At 39.7% G+C, this 19,503-nt stretch overlaps 2 pseudogenes; one reads left to right on the plus strand and one right to left on the minus strand.

Moving 5' to 3' along the window:
• Window positions 1-9,568: 9,568 nt before the first annotated feature.
• On the minus strand, window positions 9,569-10,592 carry LOC101414064 (josephin-1 pseudogene; annotated as a pseudogene).
• Window positions 10,593-16,321: 5,729 nt separating this feature from the next.
• LOC111764354 (etoposide-induced protein 2.4 pseudogene) lies at window positions 16,322-17,220 on the plus strand (annotated as a pseudogene).
• The last annotated feature ends 2,283 nt before the right edge of the window (window positions 17,221-19,503 follow it).

A 19,503-nucleotide genomic window follows, 5' to 3' on the forward strand; every position in this document is an offset into this window, starting at 1 on the left:
TGACAGCCATCTTGCTTCAACACATGGCAACAAACTTTGGTAAGGGAAGTAACGTATGCTTTATTGGCCTTGTGACTGTAAGCTTCTACCCCAAATAAATACACTTTATAAAAGCCAACAGATTTCTGGTACTTTGCATTGGCACCCCTTTTGCTGAGTAATACACAAGGGTCCCTATAAAAGGTAGGAGTTTCAGAATGAAATAAGGAGAAGTCATGGAAAAAAATGGTTGGAGTGATGCAAGGTCATGAGTCAAGGAATACAGGCAGCTTCTAGAAGTTGGAAAAGGCAAGGAAATAGATTTTCTTTTAGAGCCTCTTGAAGAAATGCAGCCCTGATGACTCATTTTATACTTCTAACCCATACACCTGTAAGATAATAAATGTGTGCTGTTATAAGCCACGAAGTTTGTGGCAGTTTATAACAGGAGCAATAGGAATCTAAAACACCATGAGTGCAGAGGCTTCTTCAACTCTCCCATGCAGTCTAAGTTTCTTCTGTTGTGTTACTTGGAGCCAATCTCTTCATCCACTTTCTCTAGTTGAACCCCATTTGTCATTCTGAATTCATTCATACTTTAGGGAGTATCCTTTGAAATGATAGCTTCTCTAATCATGATAAATGGCATTTTTTCCTTCTTCCATTTGGTGAATGGCTAAAAATTTAACACAAAGTCCAAACTACTCTTTTTTTTTAAGATTTATTTTTTATTTATCTCCCCTTCCCCCACCTCCAGTTGTCTGCTCTCTGTGTCCATTCGCTGTGTGTTCTTCTGTCCCCCCTTCTATCCTTATCAGCGGCACCGGGATTCTGTGTTTCTTTTTGTTGTGTCATCTTGCTGTGTCAGCTCTCCATGTGTGTGGCTCCATTCAACACAAAGTCCAAACTACTCTCCACATTATCAAGCTTGAATACTATCCAAATGAAGGGCCACAGAGACTCTGGGGGTAGCTCTTTCATTATTAGAAATCTTCTGACTGCATTTGAAAAGCAGAGGAAAATCACTGGATGGATGACAAAGTATATCATAGAAAAGAGACAGAAGCTGAAAAGCCAGGCCTTGGAAGAAGGAGGGAACCAAAGCCTAAAAATAGTAAAGCAATTACACAGCTTCAATCTCAATTTTTCACTCCCTCCTTCCCTCTGTTTTAGTCTTTGCCTTTTCTCAGTTTCTCCCAGTCTCTTTCTCTGCCTCAATCTCTGCCCCCGCCCCTCCTTTCTTCTGTCTTTCACATATCTCTACTTTCTGCATGTTAGTTTTGTGCTCTCCTACAGAAAAGATTCTTCTACACAATATAACTGCTGGCAATAGCTGCTGTACCTTCATGGTCACAGAGGAAAAGGGCCTTCTTCCCATGAAAAGACACTGAGTGGCCTTGCTTGAGTCATATACCAAGACCGTAGGATCATGTAAGAAAATGGCAGGTACCTACTGTTTGGAGCCCCTGTTACCTCAGGGAGCAAAGGCGATAGGGAGGGGTACAATGACCCATAAGGGGGGACTGTTGTGCCTGATGGCACAGGACATTTCCTCTCTTATAGAAAACATTTAAAGTCTGGATGCTTATCACACAGTAAACCAGAAATATTTAAACTTTAAATTGCAGATATGCTATAGAAATCTTTAAGTGGTTTCATTGCACCTGGCCTGAATTTATAAACATATGTATATATTATATATTTATGCATATGCATATACATACATACATACATACATACACATATATGCATACAAATATATATATTCTTTAACAGAGTATTTAAAATTCTCATTCATAACAGAGATTTACTTACATAAACATTCAAATTCAAGCACTATCAAGAGAATAGATGTTTAATTTTCCAGGACTTTAATTACATGAATTTTCCAAACATGAAGTAGTCATGCAGGTAAACTCATCCTAGGACCAAAATAAATAATTTATTCACCAATTTTAAATGCCCCATCTGAAAACATCAATAATACAAGTTTTCTATGACACACATTCCTGAGATGATAAGTATGATAATCATCACACTTATCATGATAATCATGTCCCCGAAAAAGGCATATTCAGGTCCCAACCTTTGGTCCTATAAACCCATTTGTAAACAGGACCTGTTTGTCCCAAATGGAATAAGGGCAGGCCTTAATCTAATATGGCTGAAGTCTTTAAAAGCAAAGGAAATTAGACACAGAAAGAAAAGCCACAGGGAGCACCCAGAAGTTGGAAGTCAAGGGAACCTGGAAAAGAAAGGAGAAGTTGTCATCATATGCATTGTCATCTGAAGGAAAAGCCAAGGAATTCCAACGATTTCTAGCTGGCCAGAGGACACCGACCTTGCAAGGTGAGCCAAATAAACCCTTGTTGTCAAGCCAACTTGTTTGGTTGTTTAGCAGCTAGCAAACTAAGAGAGTAAGTCATAAAATATTTAAAAATCATTATATCAGAAAGAGAGATAGAAGTAGAGAGAGAGAATTTTAAAAGTTCTTAGGGTGGATGTAAAAGAAGTATTTTGGGGAGTGGAATCTTAATAACTTAAAAATGAGAAGAAAGTCAGTGCAGAATAATATGAATTATTTCCCAGTAGAAATTCTTTTTGGATCTGGTTTAAGAAAGACTTCATAATTATACATTATCATTTACATTGTCACTAGAAGAGTCTAAAATATTTTAAAAATGTGTGTTGCTCTGGGTAATTAGATTCCTTTTAAAAAGACATTACACAACTACTTACCTCCACTTTATCATAGAGTTCTCCTAAATGGGCGTTGGTTCACACCTTTCCTCTCCCCGCCCCTGTCCCCCATTTCCTGTAAGCCTGTCTTCTAGTCTCTAGCTCTCTGAGACAGCCTGATTTGCTTAATTCATATCAGAGAGGTCATGAAGTATTTGTCCTTCAATGCCTGGCTGCTTCACTCTACATCAGCTCCTTGAGATTCATTCATGTTATCCCATGTGTTAGTACTGTATTCCTTCTTATGGCTGAGTAGTATTCCAATGTAAGTATATACCACATTTTGTTTATCCATTCATCTTTTGATGGGCATTTGGGCTGATTCCAACTTTTGACAATAGTGAATAATGCTGCTATGAACATTGATGTGCATATATCTCTTTGTGTCCTTGTTTTCAGTTCTTCTGGGTATATACCCAGCAGTGGACTTGCTGGGTCATACGGCAAATCTATAGTTAGTTTTTTGAGGAACTGTCAAACTGTCCTCCATAACGGCTGGATCCTTCTACATTTCCACCAGTAGTGGAGAGGGTTCCCATTCCTCCACATCCTCTCCAACACTTGTAGTCTTCTGTTTTTTTGATAGCCGCCAGTCTAATTGGTGTAAGAAGGTGTCTCATTGCAGTTTTGATTTGCATTTCCCTAATAGCTAGTGATGTTGAGCATCTTTTCATGTGCTTTTTAGCCATTTATATTTCTTCTTTGGAGAAGCATCTGTTCAAATCTCTTGCCCATTTTTAAAATGGGCTGTCTTTTTGTTTTTAAGATACAGGATTTCTTTATATATGCTGAATATTTTCTCCCATTGGGTAGGCTGTCTTTTCACTTCCTCGATAAACTCCTTTGAGGTGCAAAAGGCTTTAATTTTGAGGAGGCCCCATTTATCTATATATATATATATATATATTTTTTGCTACTCATGCTTTGGGTGTGAAGTTCATGAAGCCATTTCCTATTATCCTATTACAAGGGCCTGTAGATGCTTCCCTACATTGTAGTGGTATTCCTGAGGGCTACAGAGATACCCAGGCCCTACAGTCATGAGAGATGGCTCTGGAGTTCATTGTCTTGCTAGTGGGCCCTACTTTGGAATTTGTGCTCCTGAGTGTGATGGAGTGGGACTTGGATGTGACCTCTCTATGCATGCCTCTTCTGTCCCTTTTACTGGGCCTGTGGTTGGTGGTGGGTTTGGTGTATTCTCAGGAGACTTGAATCTTTGGACTGTCCGCCGCCACCTGGGCCCTGAGCCTTAGCAGAGTTACAACACCTATTCTCCGGTTTGTTGGACTAACCCAGGTCAGCTAACAGGGAGGTGAGGAGGGTCAACCACCACACCAGGGAACCAAGAGAGTCTACAGCTGCAAACAGGAGAATTTCGTCAGCCATGTGTGATCTAAGCCCCCTCTCGATTTGGAGGTAGGGTATACATTGCCATTCCAGGGTCTTTAGGATGGAGGAATAAAATGTGGATTAGAGTGGACTAACTGGTATTCTACTATAGAAATATTGTGACTCTAGCAATGGACAAAATTATACCATTAATGTGGAGAGAATGTCCATGGGAGTCGCTGAAGGCAGGAAGAGGGAAAAAGAGGTGTAACATTGGAGTATTTTCAGGACTTGGAGTTGTCCTCAATGATATTACAGGGACAGGTGCAGGATACTATATATCCTGCCATAACCTACTGAATGGCCTGGGAGAGAGTATAAACTACAACATAAACTATAATCCATGCTGTGTAGCAGTGCTCCGAAATGTACTCATCAAATGCAATGAATGTCCCACACTAATGAAAGAAGTTGTTGATGTGGGAGGAGTGGGGAGTGTGGGGTATATGGGAATCTCATATTTTTTAATGTAACATTTTGTGTGATCCATCTATCTTTTTAAAAAGAAGATAGTAAAAATAAATAAATAAATAAAAGACATTATAAAGGTAAACTTCAGTCAAGCCTTTATACATATGATGTGGATTCTATGAGTGGGGTCTTGGTCTGAATTAGCAAACTTATAATTTGATATCTTCATGTAGGCAGAGCTGTAGAAGACTCCAGTCTTTATCAAGGGCCAAAGATCAATAGTGAGATTAATGAGTGCTACAAAAGATCTACTCTTGCTTTTACATAGATGAGGTATATAAGTAATTCCATTTCTTGAAATTACTGAGGCCTCACTGACTGGCATAGAAACATTACTCCAGTCTGACAGCAAAAATTCTCATTGGTTTAGAATTGCTTTTATTTTAAGGATTGTCCCTTTCTTAAGTCTAGATCCAGGAAATAATACCACACACATGATAGTTATAACATACTTGTGACCCCTAAGATGCTCAGAGTTCCTGGTTATGGCAAATGGCAAACACTTATACAACAGTTACTATGTGCCAGGAACTGTTCCCAACAAATTAGGCCTCCCACAAATAGATAGTGTGACCTAACCACTTAAAACACTCCCCAGGTCAGGTTTTGAACCATTGGCTACCAGACCTTTACAAAATTGTGTTTTTCTAAGTGGAATTTATCATGGTGAAATATCATTGCTCTGAAGTCAGTTTGGTTTCACCATTTACTGTTTGGGCTCAGAAAAATGAATCTCTTTCTTTATCTGTAAAATGGTTGTAACATCTGCCCCAGAGACGTCAGAGGGGCCAAGGCAAGCCCAAATAGGATAACAAACAACAGGGCTAGAGCTGGGATTTGGGTCTTTGAGTGAGAACTCTGGCAGGGGTTATTAGCCTTTAGTTGGCGAGGAGCACACACAGAGGAGGAGGACAGTGATTCAGAGTTCTATATAAAGATAGTTACTGCTGAACGTGATCAGGCTCATTCAAACCCTGGGAAACTAAAAATAGCAGTTCAGCAGTAGCTTATTGCACAATCATTACACATGGGTAAGGAAAGTGTTGGTATTCTAAGTTTTGATAACCCCAATCTCCCCATAAGAGAGAGTTTAAATTTTCTTATTAATCAACATTCTTTAGGTAAGATGGAGAGGTCTAAATGGATTTGCTAGCATGCACATTCCCTTCTCTAAGACTCTAAGAAAAATTTACACTCAAGTGGAGGGTTTATAAAGTGGGACAATATCTTAGAAGATCTTTGGAGGAAAGAAAGGGAGAGGATTGTTTGGGTTTAGAGTTTGTACCCTACAAAAATGACACAATTGCCTTTAATAATTATTTTGGAACTATTAAAAATACAAAAATTACTCCTATCATGGAAAACTGTGTCCCTTTACAGTAGTTTTTAAAGCACCCTAATTCTGTTTACTGCCATTTCTCTTTATTTTCATCCCAGTTTTAGCAGTGAGGACAGAGGCAGATATATAAATAAAACAAACTTAAAAAAATTCAAATTCATAATAGTGAGTATATTTTGATAACAAAGAAGATAGGGACTAGAAATTCTGAAAACACTTCACATTGAAAAGAGCTAGAGTGATGAATGAAATGTTTTATACATCTTTTTAAAGGCAGGGCTCATGTAATCTCACAAAGAAGGTAGAATAGGAAACTGATGGCAAATCTTCAGCTGACTTCAGGGCATTTGATAATTTCTACACTCAGAGACTAGGGTTTTAAAGGTGCGTGTATGGGGGTGGGTAGAATGGAAGGAGGACAGGCGAGATGAAGAGCTGGAACTGGGACCCCTGCTTAAAGCTAAGGCCCCCTGAAGGTCTATCCCTCAGTAAAAGTTTGCTGTATTATTCTTTATATATTTTTATATATCTGGACTATTTTATAGTAATTTTTAAATTCAAAAGACATTGAAAGGATAGAAGCCTACATATTTTTTTCCTTGATGGTAAAATAAAAACTCATTCTCACTCCCTCAGCTAAATATGAGTGAATTTTTTCAACAATATTGATACACAGTGATATAATCAATGCTAGATAGATAATCAGTTCTAAAGGATGGGAAGAGTGACATGGTTAAGCCCAAATACTGACTATCTAAAAGTTATTTCTTTCTATTTTATGACAATTTTACAGTCTATTCATTCAGCCCAAATAAGAGAAGAATAGGCTGTTCTGAGTAATTGAATATATATAATGCATGGGATGAAGCCACCCCTTACCCATCCCAACATTCTCTTTGTTCATTCCTCTTCCCAGACCTGATCATTAAGAAGATTCTTTATGTTCATCAGTGAGATATACCCCACACCAGTACAGACAAACCACCCAGGGAGTACCTAGTCTCATAGATGACCAGATTCTGGTTATATATGCTCTTCCTTGGCCTGGATGAGTTTGACCTGTCTATTGTGAAGGATGGCTTTGCTGGTGAAGGTTCCTAGCAAAAATGGATGCATCTTTTTCAAATGCAGTGTCCCCTTTGAACGCAGTATGAAATAAGTAACAATGGCACCAATATGTTAGCATTCCCAAGGAGACTGGATGTACTTTTATTTATTTTTTTGAAATTTATGTATGGATTTTTCCATTTTTAATGTTTGATTAAACAAAATGGATCTTTTGTAAACAAACCCAGCAACAAAAAAATGGAATAAAAACAAGGAAACCAAATAGCCTAGTGTTGCCCCTTATTGAGCATCAGGGAATCAGGGTCAGTCTGCTTCCTTACTTTTTTATTTTAATTAAAGATTTATTTATTTATTTTATTTCTCTCCACTCCCCCCCCCCATTGCCCCAGTTGTCTGTTCTCTGTGTCTATCTGCTGTGTGTTCTTCTTTGTCTGCTTCTGTTCTTGTCAGCAGCATGGGAATCTGTGTTTCTTTTTGTTGCATCATCTTGTTGTGTCAGCTCTCTGTGTGTGCAGTGCCATTCTTGGGCAGGCTACACTTTCTTTTGTGCTGGCGGCTCTCTTTACAGGGTGCACTCCTTGCGCGTGGGGCTCCCCTACACGGGGGACACCCCTGCGTGGCAGGGCACTCCTTGCGTGCATCAGCACTGTGCATGGGCCAGCTCCACACAGTTCAAGGAGGCCCGGGTTTTGAACAGCAGACTTCCCATGTGGTAGATGGACACCGTAACCACTGGGCCAAGTCCGCTTCCCTGCTTCCTTACTTAAAGGTGGGTCTTTTTGCTCTTGGGCATTGGCATGGGTCCCTGTTCCTAAGTACCAGCCCTGAAATGTTTAAATGTCTTTGAATATCCCATCGGCTCATGGACTATAAGGGCATTGGACTCCTTTGAGGTGCCACTTGCAGAGGACAAGCAGATTTGTAGAGAGGGGTTTCCTCTTCCCAAGAAATAGCTTGTGATCACTGACAATGCCAATGGATCCAATCAGCAAGGTTGACAGTGTCTTCTGGCTGGTGGTGGTTGGAATGTCATTGTACAGAAGTAAGGAGCTTGCTATGGTGCCAAACAAGGCTGGTGTAGAAAATGTGCAGAAGAGACTGTGGCTAGTTGCTGGGGAGGATGTAATGCAGTAGCAACTTGGTGGCCTCTGTTACTCAGCATAAAAAATGGCCATGTTGGATCGAAGATACATGTGCAGAAAAAGTGCTGGTGTAAACATGCACATCAGTCATAGTGGGGAGAAAGCCTCAGCTTCATCCCATTAAGCTTAGATTTGCCATGCAAGCCTGGGCTGACTTTGCTGCTGGAGGGAAGTCTGGCTAATGGGGCAGTTCTCACACCTGCCAACACCATTGATCTGTAAGGGCTAGCCAGGTCACCCCTGCCTGGCCATGGGCCTTGAGGCAAGCACAAGTGTCTGGTGACATGCAGTGTGGTATGACACTTATTTTCCCTCCTTTTGTTTTCCAAAGTTATAGGAGAAAAGTGGCTTACTACTAATTAATAGAAGTAGGGGGTGCATCAATTCTCAGTTGATCTGTGAAGGAAATTCCAAAAGGATGACAAACCCAGGTCCTATAACATAATGCACATAGCCATCCAAATTGAGGGTTCTGCTTCTTGTTACTATATGATTCAAAGCTTCCAAGCTAGGCCTTCTACCCATTCTAGCTGCCCTTAAACTCCGAGAAGCTCATATTCACCGAACTTTCTTCATCCAACTCGGTCTCAACCAAGTGGAATTTGATCTTGAAGGCAGACTTACTTTTTTCTGATTTTGCCAGAGTGGGTCAACTGGAAAAACTGCCTCTTTGCCTTGTCTTCTAAATCAATGTAGTGAAATGGTAGGAACAAATGAGAGTGAGAACTATTGAAAACATGCTACCTCATGCCTGTCTCAGTTTGGCTTTAGCCTTGTCCTCTTAGGTATCTAACTCACCTATCATGCCAGAATATTGCAGAATCCAACCACTTGGCAGAGAATATTACAGAGCTTTTCATTATAAAGCACCAAGGATGACCATAAACAATCCTTAAAAATGAGGGACAGAGGTGAAAATGAGGATTGAAGACAGCATACTGTACTACTGCTGGGGCTTTGGAGATGATTTCCTGAGAGATCTCTATGACCTGGCTCCTTCAAGCTAGTCACATGGGCTCTACATTTTATGTCTTCAGACCCACTGATTGGACAGGAAAGGGCAAGTGAAGGAAGCATCTCCTGGTGAGTCTAGAGCAGCAGTGATGGATTAACTCTAGCAGAACTTGTGTCAAATCCTCTTAGGAAAGGTGAAAGTAAGCTAAGAACCATCTTTCTCTCTCTTAAAAAAAAACCACGGGTCTTCTATTGCTTTCTCTAAGCACACAGCATTCCTACCTTCCTACTCCATGAAAAAAAAAACACTGGTGGTGGTTATTCTAACAGGTCCCATATCTGTCCTTTGCACTGTCCAATCTGCAGAGGAAACCTGATGAGATATTTGGGGCAATGGTAAGAGCAGACCAATTGTATAGGCCATAGCACACAATGGAGGACTGAAGGGGTAAGATTAGTGGTAAGTTGGGCACAAATGCGCCACATATCAGCCTCCAACTTTGGTGAGCCTCCACCTCTGGTGAGCCTCCACCTCTTCTGGTACCACCAGCAGGAGTTCACAATTCTGTCCTCACAAATGATGTTTTAGAAATTTTCTGAGCTTGTTTTTGCCTTCAGTCCACTCAGGCATTTTGAGTTTGGAGTCAAGGCTGTAGTAGACACCTTGCGATTGCAGATCCAGTGCTGCCTTTTGAGAGGCAACTTTAGTGGACCCAGCACAGTCTGGAAGGAAGATTCATGATGAAGCCCATGATATCAGTAAGAGCAACAACACTGACATCCCTGTGTTTGTCCTACTAAACAGCTTCATAGCCTTTGGTCTGAAGTGCTACCATGGCAAGGTTCACATTGTAGTTCCCATTTCCCAGCATGCTCTTCCTGTGGGGTTTCACCATGGTATTTGGAGACAACCTCTGGAAAATGTCTTAACAGCATTTCTTGGGTGAAGGGTGGAAGATGTTATTAAGGGCATGGAGAGCATAAAGCTGCCTACACTGTTCCTCATGGTAGATCCAAGGGGGTACTGCCTAGGGCAGCTCCAATGATTCAAATTTGGTCTTTTCTCCTTTCCATGGCATACACCTTATGTTTTTTGTTTCAGATTCAAGAGAGGCTAAAACACCTACCCATCCCTCCTGAGGAAGAATACAACCTTAAATCTTTTCCAGGGGTTTTGAGGTTCACCTTATTCTCTGGTGTCCATGATTTATGCTTTGTTATGGGAAGAAAAGGTTGTAATCAAAAAGAAAAAAAATCCACCTCTTCTTTCTTCTCAATAGAAAAATATTTTATTTAGCTATTCTGGATTATTTTATTCTGGATTATTTTATTTAGCTATTCTGCCAATGTGCAGAAATTTTTTTTCTTAAATCATATAAAATCTAAGACTTCATTTCCTTTTCCCGACCCTCCCTTCCTACCCTCTTCCAAAAAAATGATTTCCTTGATATATTTTGCTCCCTGCAAATATCAACCAGGACTTAATGCAAGAGTACCAAACAGAACTTCATATTGCGCCTTTTCTTCCACTTCTTTCTAACCACAATGTCACTGAGTCAGGAGGCAAGACCCACGTGGTAGATAAAAAGCAAAATCCAAGCAACTAGCAGGGCAGGATAGCTTGGGATCTTGGGCCATTCTGAAGCCTCGTGGGTTGCTCTTCATCTGCTCAGGTGAGATGGAGCCTGGCAGGGTGCAGACCAGGCAGCATGGCTCTACTCAGAAAAAACAGCCTCTTGTCCCCACCTTGTGGCCCACTGTAGGCCACCACTGGAGCTGTGGACCGCATCTGCACATTTTTTTCTTAATAATAATAATAATAACAATAATCATTCTGTGCTAGGAATAATTCTAAGCACAGTTTCTCCTTTTTACTCCCCAAATAGTCTAAAAGATAGTTTTTACTGGATACTGTTGCCATTTTATAGATAGGAAATTAAGGCACAAAGATAAATACCTTGCTGACAAGTTCAGAGGTTGAGAAATCCTGATATAAAACCAAAGCACTTAAATTGGTTTTAGAGATCCCAGGTTGACTTCTGATTAGATCTTAGAGAAGTCTCTCAAACTGCAGTTAAAAGTCATGAATATGCCACAATGATAAAAGAGGTTGTTTATGTGGGAGGAGTGGGATGAGGGGGGTGGGGGGTATATGGGGATCTCTTATACTTTTTGAATGTAACATTTTAAAAAAAATAAAGAGGGGGAAAAAAAGTCAATCTGAATGTGACATGGTCATATTCAGATTCATATATTCCTATAGAAAATCTTAAAAAATCCACAACAGAATTACTAGAGCTAATAAATGAATCCAGCAAATTTGTGGGGTACACATCAGTGTGCAAAAATCAGTACCATTTCTATATACTAGTTGTGGCAGTTTGGTATTGTTTATGGATTCCAAAAATAAATATTGGATAGTGTTTGTAAACTGGTCTGTTTTTCTAGGCATATTAGATTGTGTTAAATTCAGAGATTTCACTTTTAATTGATTAAATTATGATTAAGGCCACATCAGTAGAACATTGAGTCCCACCCTCTTGGTGGGCAGGGACTCACAGAGAAAGGACAGGGCAGAGGAGAGAGTTTGAGTTTTGATGTTGGAGCCCTGGGAAGTAAATACACAGAAGAACACAGAGGACTAGAGATAACTCCATAGATAACAGCAGAGGTCCTGAGAAGAGAGATGAGCCTAATAGCCTACAGCTGCAGTTGAGCCTGGAGTGAAATGAGCCCTGGGGAGAGAGATGAGTCTTATACCAGCCTACAGCTGAGATTGTTAGAAGCTGGAACCATGGAACCTTAAGAGGAAGGAGGAAGGCTGAACCCTTACAGACATTGCCTGCCATCTTGTATCGACATGTGGCAACAGATTTTGGGTAAGAAAGCACCTCTTATGGTATCTTGAGTTGAACTCTTTAGGACCTGTTGACTGTAAGCTTCTACCAAAAAAAAAAAAATACCCTTTATAAAAACCAACAGAATTCTGATATTTTGCATCAGCACCCACTTGGCTGATTAATACACTAGTAATGAAAAATCTGAAGAGGAAATCAAGAAAGAATTTCCATTTACAATAGGAATTAAAAGAGTAAAATAGCCAAGAATAAATTTAAGGATACAGAGGACTTATGCACAGGAAAACTATAAAACATCGCTAAAAGAAATCAAAGAAGACCTAACTGTATTAAAGGACATAACGTGGGCATGAATGGAAAGACTAAACATTGTTAAGATGTCAGTTCTACCCAAAGTGAACTACAGATTCAACACAATCACAATCAAAGTTCCAACAGCCTTATTTGCAGAAATGGAAAAGCCAATTGTCAAATTTATATGGAAGGGTAAGAGACCCTAACTATCAAAAGCCATCTTGAAAAAGAAGAATGAAATTGGAGGACTTGCTGATTTTAAAACTTACAAAAACTACAGTAATCAAAACAGTATGGTATTGACATAAGGACAGACATATAGATCAATGGAATCAAATAGAGAGTTCAAGGATAAACTCTCACATCTATGGCCAATGGATTTTGACAAGGGTGCCAAGTCTAGTTAATGGAGAAAGAATAATCTCTTCAAATGAGGCTGGGGAAATTGAATGTGTATGTGTAAGAGAATGAAGGTGGACCCCTACCTCTTATCATACACATAAATTAACTCAAAATGGATCAAAGACCTAAATGTAAGAACCAAAATTATAAAACTCTTGGAAGAAAACATAGGAAAGCCTCTTCAGGATTTTGTTTTAAGCAATGGTTTCTTAGACTTTATCTCAATAGCATGAGCAAGAAAAGAAAAAACAGAAAAATGGGACTTCATCAAAATTAGAAACTTTTATGCATCAAGGGAGTTCATCACAAAAGTAAAAAGGACAACCTATACAATAGGAGAAAATATTTGGAAACCATATATCTGATAAGAGTTTAATATCAAGAATATATAAAGAACTCCTACAACTCAACAAAAAAACTAAAATGACTCCAATTAAAAAATGGCTAAGAAAAATGGATAGACATTTCTCCAGGGAAGATATACAAATGGCCAATAAGCAAATAAAAGATGCTTAACATCATTAGTCACTAGGGAAATGCAAACCAAACCTCAATGAAATACCATTTCATACCCACTAGAATGGCTACTATATAAAAGTAGAAAATTACAAATGTTTCATAAGATGTGGAGGAAACACTCATTCAGTATTGGTGGGAGTGTAAAATGGTGGAAAACATTTTAGTAATTCCTCAGAAATTTAAGTATAGAATTATTATAAGACCTGACAATCCCACTTTTAGGTTTAAATCCCAAAGGATTGAAAGCATGGACTCAAACAGACATTTGCACATTGATATTCATAGTGAAGTTATTCACAATTGCCAAAAGATGTAAGCAACCCAAGTGTCCATCAACCAATGAATGGATAAACAAAACGTGGTATTCATATACAATGTAATATTATTCACTTGTAAAAAGGAATGAAATTCTGATACATGCAACAACATAGGTGAACCTTGAAGACATTATGTTGAGTGAAACAAGAGAGACAGAAAAGGAGAAATATTATATGACTGGGATATGAAATAATTAGAATAAGCAAATTTGTAGAGTCAGTAATGAGAATACAGGTTGCCAGAGACTAGGGTTGGGGTGGGGAATGGGGAATTAATGCTTAATTGGTACAGTTTCTGTTTGAGGTGATAAAGTTTTGGTAATGGATAGTGGTAATGCTAGCACAGCATTGTGCATGAATTTAACACCACTGAATTGTATATTTGAATATTCTGAATTTTAGGTTGGAAAAGATTTTTTAAAAGTTATAGGGCCATAAAATACAAACAGTGGACCCTAATGTGAACTACGGACTACAGTTACTAGTATAACTGTAATACTGTTTCACCAATTTTACCAAAGGTTACGATACTAATGGGAAAATGATGTGTGTGAGGTAGGATATATGGGAACTCTGTATTTTCTGCATAATTTTTCTGTAAACCTACAACTTCTTTAATAAAAAATAGTAAATTTGAATAAAGTTCTTAGGGTACAAACAGCTTCCAGGTTGATTAATAAGTGCCCTGAGAGGTTGATTACTAAGTTATTGTTAGCCGTGTCAGCAGGGTCTTCTTTGGACAAATATAAGGTATATCTTATTCCATATTCAAAAGGGCACTTCTTAAATAGTTTAATATAACTTTTACTTCCTGTTTTAGTTTGTTAAAAGCTGCTGGAAGCAATATACCAGAAATGGGTTGGCTTTTACAAAGAGAATTTATTAGGTTAAAAGCTTACAGTTCTGAGGCTGTGAAAATGTCTAAATCAAGGCATCATTAGAGATAATGTCTCACCGAAGGCTGGCCGCTGGCGAGCCTGGACTCCTGCCATGTGGCAAGGTATGATAGCAGCTCTGCCAAGGTCTCTGCCTTCCCTCCAGGTTTACTTTCTCCCTAAGCTCAGCTGTGGGTGATCAGGCATATGGTAAGTTTCACGTGTCTTACTTCTCTCTTTTGGGACTCTTTGCTTTAGCTTCTCATTCTCCATGGGCCTCCTCTCTCAGCCTCTTGGTCTCTCCAGCTTTTTTCCTATGTATCTGCTGCTTTTAGTTCTCTGTTTATAAAGGACTCCAGCAAGAGGATTAGGACCACTTTGGGCCCAGCAATCTAATCCAAGGCCCTTAACTAAAGCGATCTAATCAGAAGAGATCAAATTGAAAGGTCCCTTAAATCAATCTAACAAAAAGGTCCCAAATAAAATACATTTACACACACAGGAAGGGGTTAGTTTAAGAACATAATTTTCTGGGGCCCACAAAAGACTCAAACCAGCACACTACTTAAAAGTTATAGCTCTATTAATTTATTGTCCAAAATTTATGCTAAATACTGCCTTGACAAATAGCAATTCTGGATTTTGCAGACCAATGTTTTACATGAGGAACATGTAAATCAGTTTTTTTTCACCAAATACCATCATCAGAGATTTCAATAAGGAGAATGTAATCAGGAACTACATGACACCATGAACGACATTCGTCTATTGTCAGAAATCCTTTATTGGCTCATTGACATAAGCTGGATGTTAGATGCCTCATTAAAATTGATGCATAGATAATATATTAGTTTCCTAGGGCTGTTTGTTACAAATACTCACAAACTTGATGACTTAAAGCAGCATAAATTTATTTTCTCATAGTTCTGGAGTCTAGATGTCAAAAATCAAGCTGTCCATGGGGCCATGCTCCCTCTAAAGGCTTCTTCCTAGCTTCTGGTCACATTCTGAGGTTCCAGGGGGACATGAATTCATCCAACCACCTACAGATAGTGATTACTCCATAAGATTCAGGATTAATAGAAGTGATCTCTGGATTAAACTTTTCACTAGGTTAAAATGGAGAGAGGTTCTACATCTGTCTCATTTCCACCACCTACCCTCACTTTCAAAACTCTCTCTCAATTAAGTGATATTTCTATTCAAGATTTGGATTCATTCCTCCTTTCTCAGCGAATAGAAAAAAATAATATTCTTTATGTGATTTTGTTTTATTGATTATAATATCTGAAACAAGGATTGTCTGAATTAAACAAGTGGCCCTGCTAGCTATGTACAGCAGATAGAACGCCTTATATTAATTACAGGCATACCTTGAAGATGTTGTGGGTTTGGTTCCAGGTCACAGCAATAAAGCAATTATTTCAGTAAAGTGAGTCACACAAATGGTTTGCTTCGCCAGTGCATATAAGCTCATTTTACACTGTACTGTATTCTATCAAGTGTACAATAGCATAATGTCTAAAAATAAAATGAAAATACCTTAATTAAAATGTGACACAGAGACAGAAGTGAGAACATGCTGTTGAGAAAATGGTGCTGACAGACTTGCTCAAGAGAGGGTTGCCACACACCACCCTCAATTTGTAAAAAACACAATATCCACAAAACACAATAAAGCAAAGCACAACAATCCAAGGTATGATTGTACACTATAAGCAAATTTATTTTTGGTTAATATTCTCTAATCTTATTTGCTTCTTTGATTAATAAGTAATTTACCTTGACTTCCAGCAGCCCTGTGCAGTCTGGGAATGCCGGGTGCAGGCGCAGCGGTCCCAGCTTTGGGAGAGCCCTGGCAGAACAGGCCTCCTGGTGCAGAGCAGTCTAGTGGCTCGTGGTGGGCAAGGGCTGGGCTGGGGCTGCAGCCTGGGCCACAGAGCTGACAAGTCCTTCATGAGGAGAGATTTTGGGTGGTGAAGAGATGGCTGACAGCATCAAAACCTTTCTCCAGGACCTTGGCAGGGGAATCAGACTCTATGTGGGTTATTTGTATCATCTCAAAACTAGATGCTTCAATCAGCAAAAGAGAGGATCAGCTTGGATCCTGTGTGTGCTCAGAATGGTGGAATATTCAGTTTCAGTCTCCTCTTGTTTTATGGAGTGTTTATTCCTGTGCTTCAGTCAGTAACAGAACAAATTATTGGCGATCTATTGCTACATGGAGATGTTTGGTTATGGCTGGAATTCTTCCTTACATTAATTTTCAGTGCTCTCTGGATGCTTAGCAAAGTTGTTAATGCCATTTGGTTTCAAGATACAGGTGATCTGGCATTTGAGGTATTAGGAAGGAAGCCTCACCCACACCCTAGGGTCAGCAAAAGAAATGCTGATTTGCAACCTTTTGCTGCAAGCACTTTTCCTCTTCCAGGGAATGCTTGTGAGTCTCTTTTCCATCCATCTTGTTGGTCAGCTGGTTAGTCTCCTGCATATGACCTTCCTTTACTCATTTCACTGCTTTGAACATCCTGGTTCAGTAAAAGAATTGAAATGCACCAGCAGTTGTCAAATATAGAAAGGAAGTGGCCTTACTACGTTGTATATGGTTTGCCCTTGGCTTTTCTCACAGCAATGCAGTCCTCATGAATTATCAGTGGCTACCTCTTCTCTATCTTCTTTCCTTTATTCATTATCAGGACCAATGAAGCAAAGACTCTTGCAGTTGCACCTCTTCTCCTTGGTGGTCTTCTTAAGCAATAGACTCGTCCACAAGATGGTCTACCTGCAATCTGCTCTGAGTAGCTCATCCTCAGAAGAGAAGTTCTCTTCACTGCTCTATTGCCTGCTAATCTGAAGGCTGCTGCAGACCACTGAGTCTCCTGCCATCCAAAGAGAATGGATGGGATTGGTAGGAGGCTGTGGCACATCTTTTCCCTGCTCACCTTCCCCTACCCAGTGAAGGCAAGACCCGCTCTGCCAAGGGTCTCTGCACACTCCCTTCTCTCTGAGGAAATGTAATTTTTGTCTCTGGTGCATGTAAGGCTGAATTTCCTCACATCAGTATGTGGATTTTTTAACACCATTGTGAGTCTGAAAGGACCAAAGATTTTTCTGCAGCTATTTCTAGCATTTGCCAGCTCCTGTGCCTGGACTGACTTGAATCCTTTGTTTTTCTCCCTGTGCCATTTACCCCCCTACCTCCCCTCTTGTTTTCCACGGTTGCAGCAAAGCCAGGAGTTTTGAATGGCAAAAAAACCCAAATGGCACTTGGAGAGGTGGAAGAACAGATTTAGTATGTGTGAGCCCAGAGGAGAGTCAATCTCCAAATTCTGAGCCCCGTTTTTCAGTTTTTATAGGTTTATATAGGTTTTATGTGGGACTAGCTTGGCTCTTGCTCATTGGTTAATGCATTGCTGGGCAAAACTCTGCAAGCAGGGTTACAGAAGCAGAAGGCAGGTGCAAGGTCATGCTTTTGCAGGCTGATTTACAGAAGCAGGGGGCAGGAGTTGTTTGATATTCTCCTGCAAGGCCATGTTCTCATGGGCTGATTTAGAGAAGCAGGGGCAGAAATGGCTCGTTAGGTATTTTTCTGCAAGGTTATGCTTTTATTTCTTAACACCACCACCCTTGGATGAATGGATTTTGTAAATCTAGCTGTTGTACTTTGTGGATTTGTTATTTTTTGTTTTTCTGTGAAGGAGTTATAACTGGTCACTCCCTTTATAGCCATCACTGTCTTGTTTCTTGTAACTCAAGTTAGGTTTTGGTCTTTTGATCTACTGCAAAAACTGAGCCTGAAAAAATGGGACAGGAGGAAAGACCTCCTGGCCAGATCTGACTAAATGAGGGGGATAGGGTGGGCAGGGTGTCAAAACAATTGTACAATTTTAAAATATCACAATTAAATGTGAGCTGCCCTGCCCCTCCTCCCCTGCCCAAATAATTTATTTTTCCAGCATACTAAGCAGTAGTATTACTGAAGCAAGGTATGCAGGAGATTTACTTGTTTACTTATTTTTGCTGTTGCTCTATGCTGTATGGAACAAAGAGAAGGTAGACTGGTAAGACTTTGCTCAACAGTGGTAACGGTTGAGCTGAGACCTGAATGATAGTCTTGGTAATGCACCTATGGAAGACAGGTGGGCAAGGTGTTTCAAGAAGAGGAAAGAGCAAGAAGACAGGCCCTGGGGCAGGTTGATGTTGGTGAGTTCAAGGACTGGAGAAGGATTAGAATGGCTGGAGCATGGTAGGAGAGCAGCTCAGAAAGATGGTAGCCTTGACTGCACAAGGCTGTGTAGTGTGGAGTTTGTATTTTATTCTAAGTGCCGTAGAGAAGCAAGAACAAAATCCTTTTTTGAGGAGCCTCTCAGTCCTCATGTCTATGCCTGGGAAATATTCTTTGGCTGTGAGGAAGGATTTATTCCCAGTTTTACTATCTGAATGAACTGAACTGGCAACAAGTGAAAAGGATTAGACAAGGGCATGAGACAAAACAAAACTGATTCTCAGAATCTATTCAGTCTCTCAGGCATGGGTCTGGGTGCTTGACACACAATTTTGAAGGACTCTTTCCCAGTTTTGACTCCAAATTATCTCAGGCCCTGTGGAACATGGTTATGTTAGTAGGATCTTTCACAAAAGTTGTAAAAACATTTAATCTATAGAGAAAAACCTTAAATCTTTCTTCTTGGGCTAGAAACTTCATCAAAGGTGCTCCACTTTGGCTTTGGTATAAGCTGGACAGGTTCAAATCTTGATTTTCCACTACTAACTAAAGACATTGTACAGTTATTTCATATCTTTATGCTTCAGTTTCCTTGCCTGTAAAATAAGCACAGTGGGGGAGTTGGGGCACTGAATGAGTAAATACATGTCATTTAGAACAGGTTCCTAGAACAGTGCCAGATATATAACGATAAATAAGTGTGTTAGTTATTGTTATCACCATTATTGATGAGAAACATTATTTCTTTCTCTCTCTCTCTCTAAGACTTGGTTGGACCTTTGGGTTCACTCTTTTTCATGTAAGTGCTTATTTTAGGGACTAAATCGCAAACTTGACTTTTCCCCTTAGCACTCTAAGATAGAAGGATCTTCCTCAATCTGAAGGAACTTGAGGAAGGAGTCTGATCCTCTTTTATTCCTATAATAGCAACT

Source organism: Dasypus novemcinctus, chromosome 2 (genome assembly GCF_030445035.2).
Source record: "Dasypus novemcinctus isolate mDasNov1 chromosome 2, mDasNov1.1.hap2, whole genome shotgun sequence".
In the NCBI taxonomy this organism is placed as follows: domain Eukaryota; kingdom Metazoa; phylum Chordata; class Mammalia; order Cingulata; family Dasypodidae; genus Dasypus; species Dasypus novemcinctus.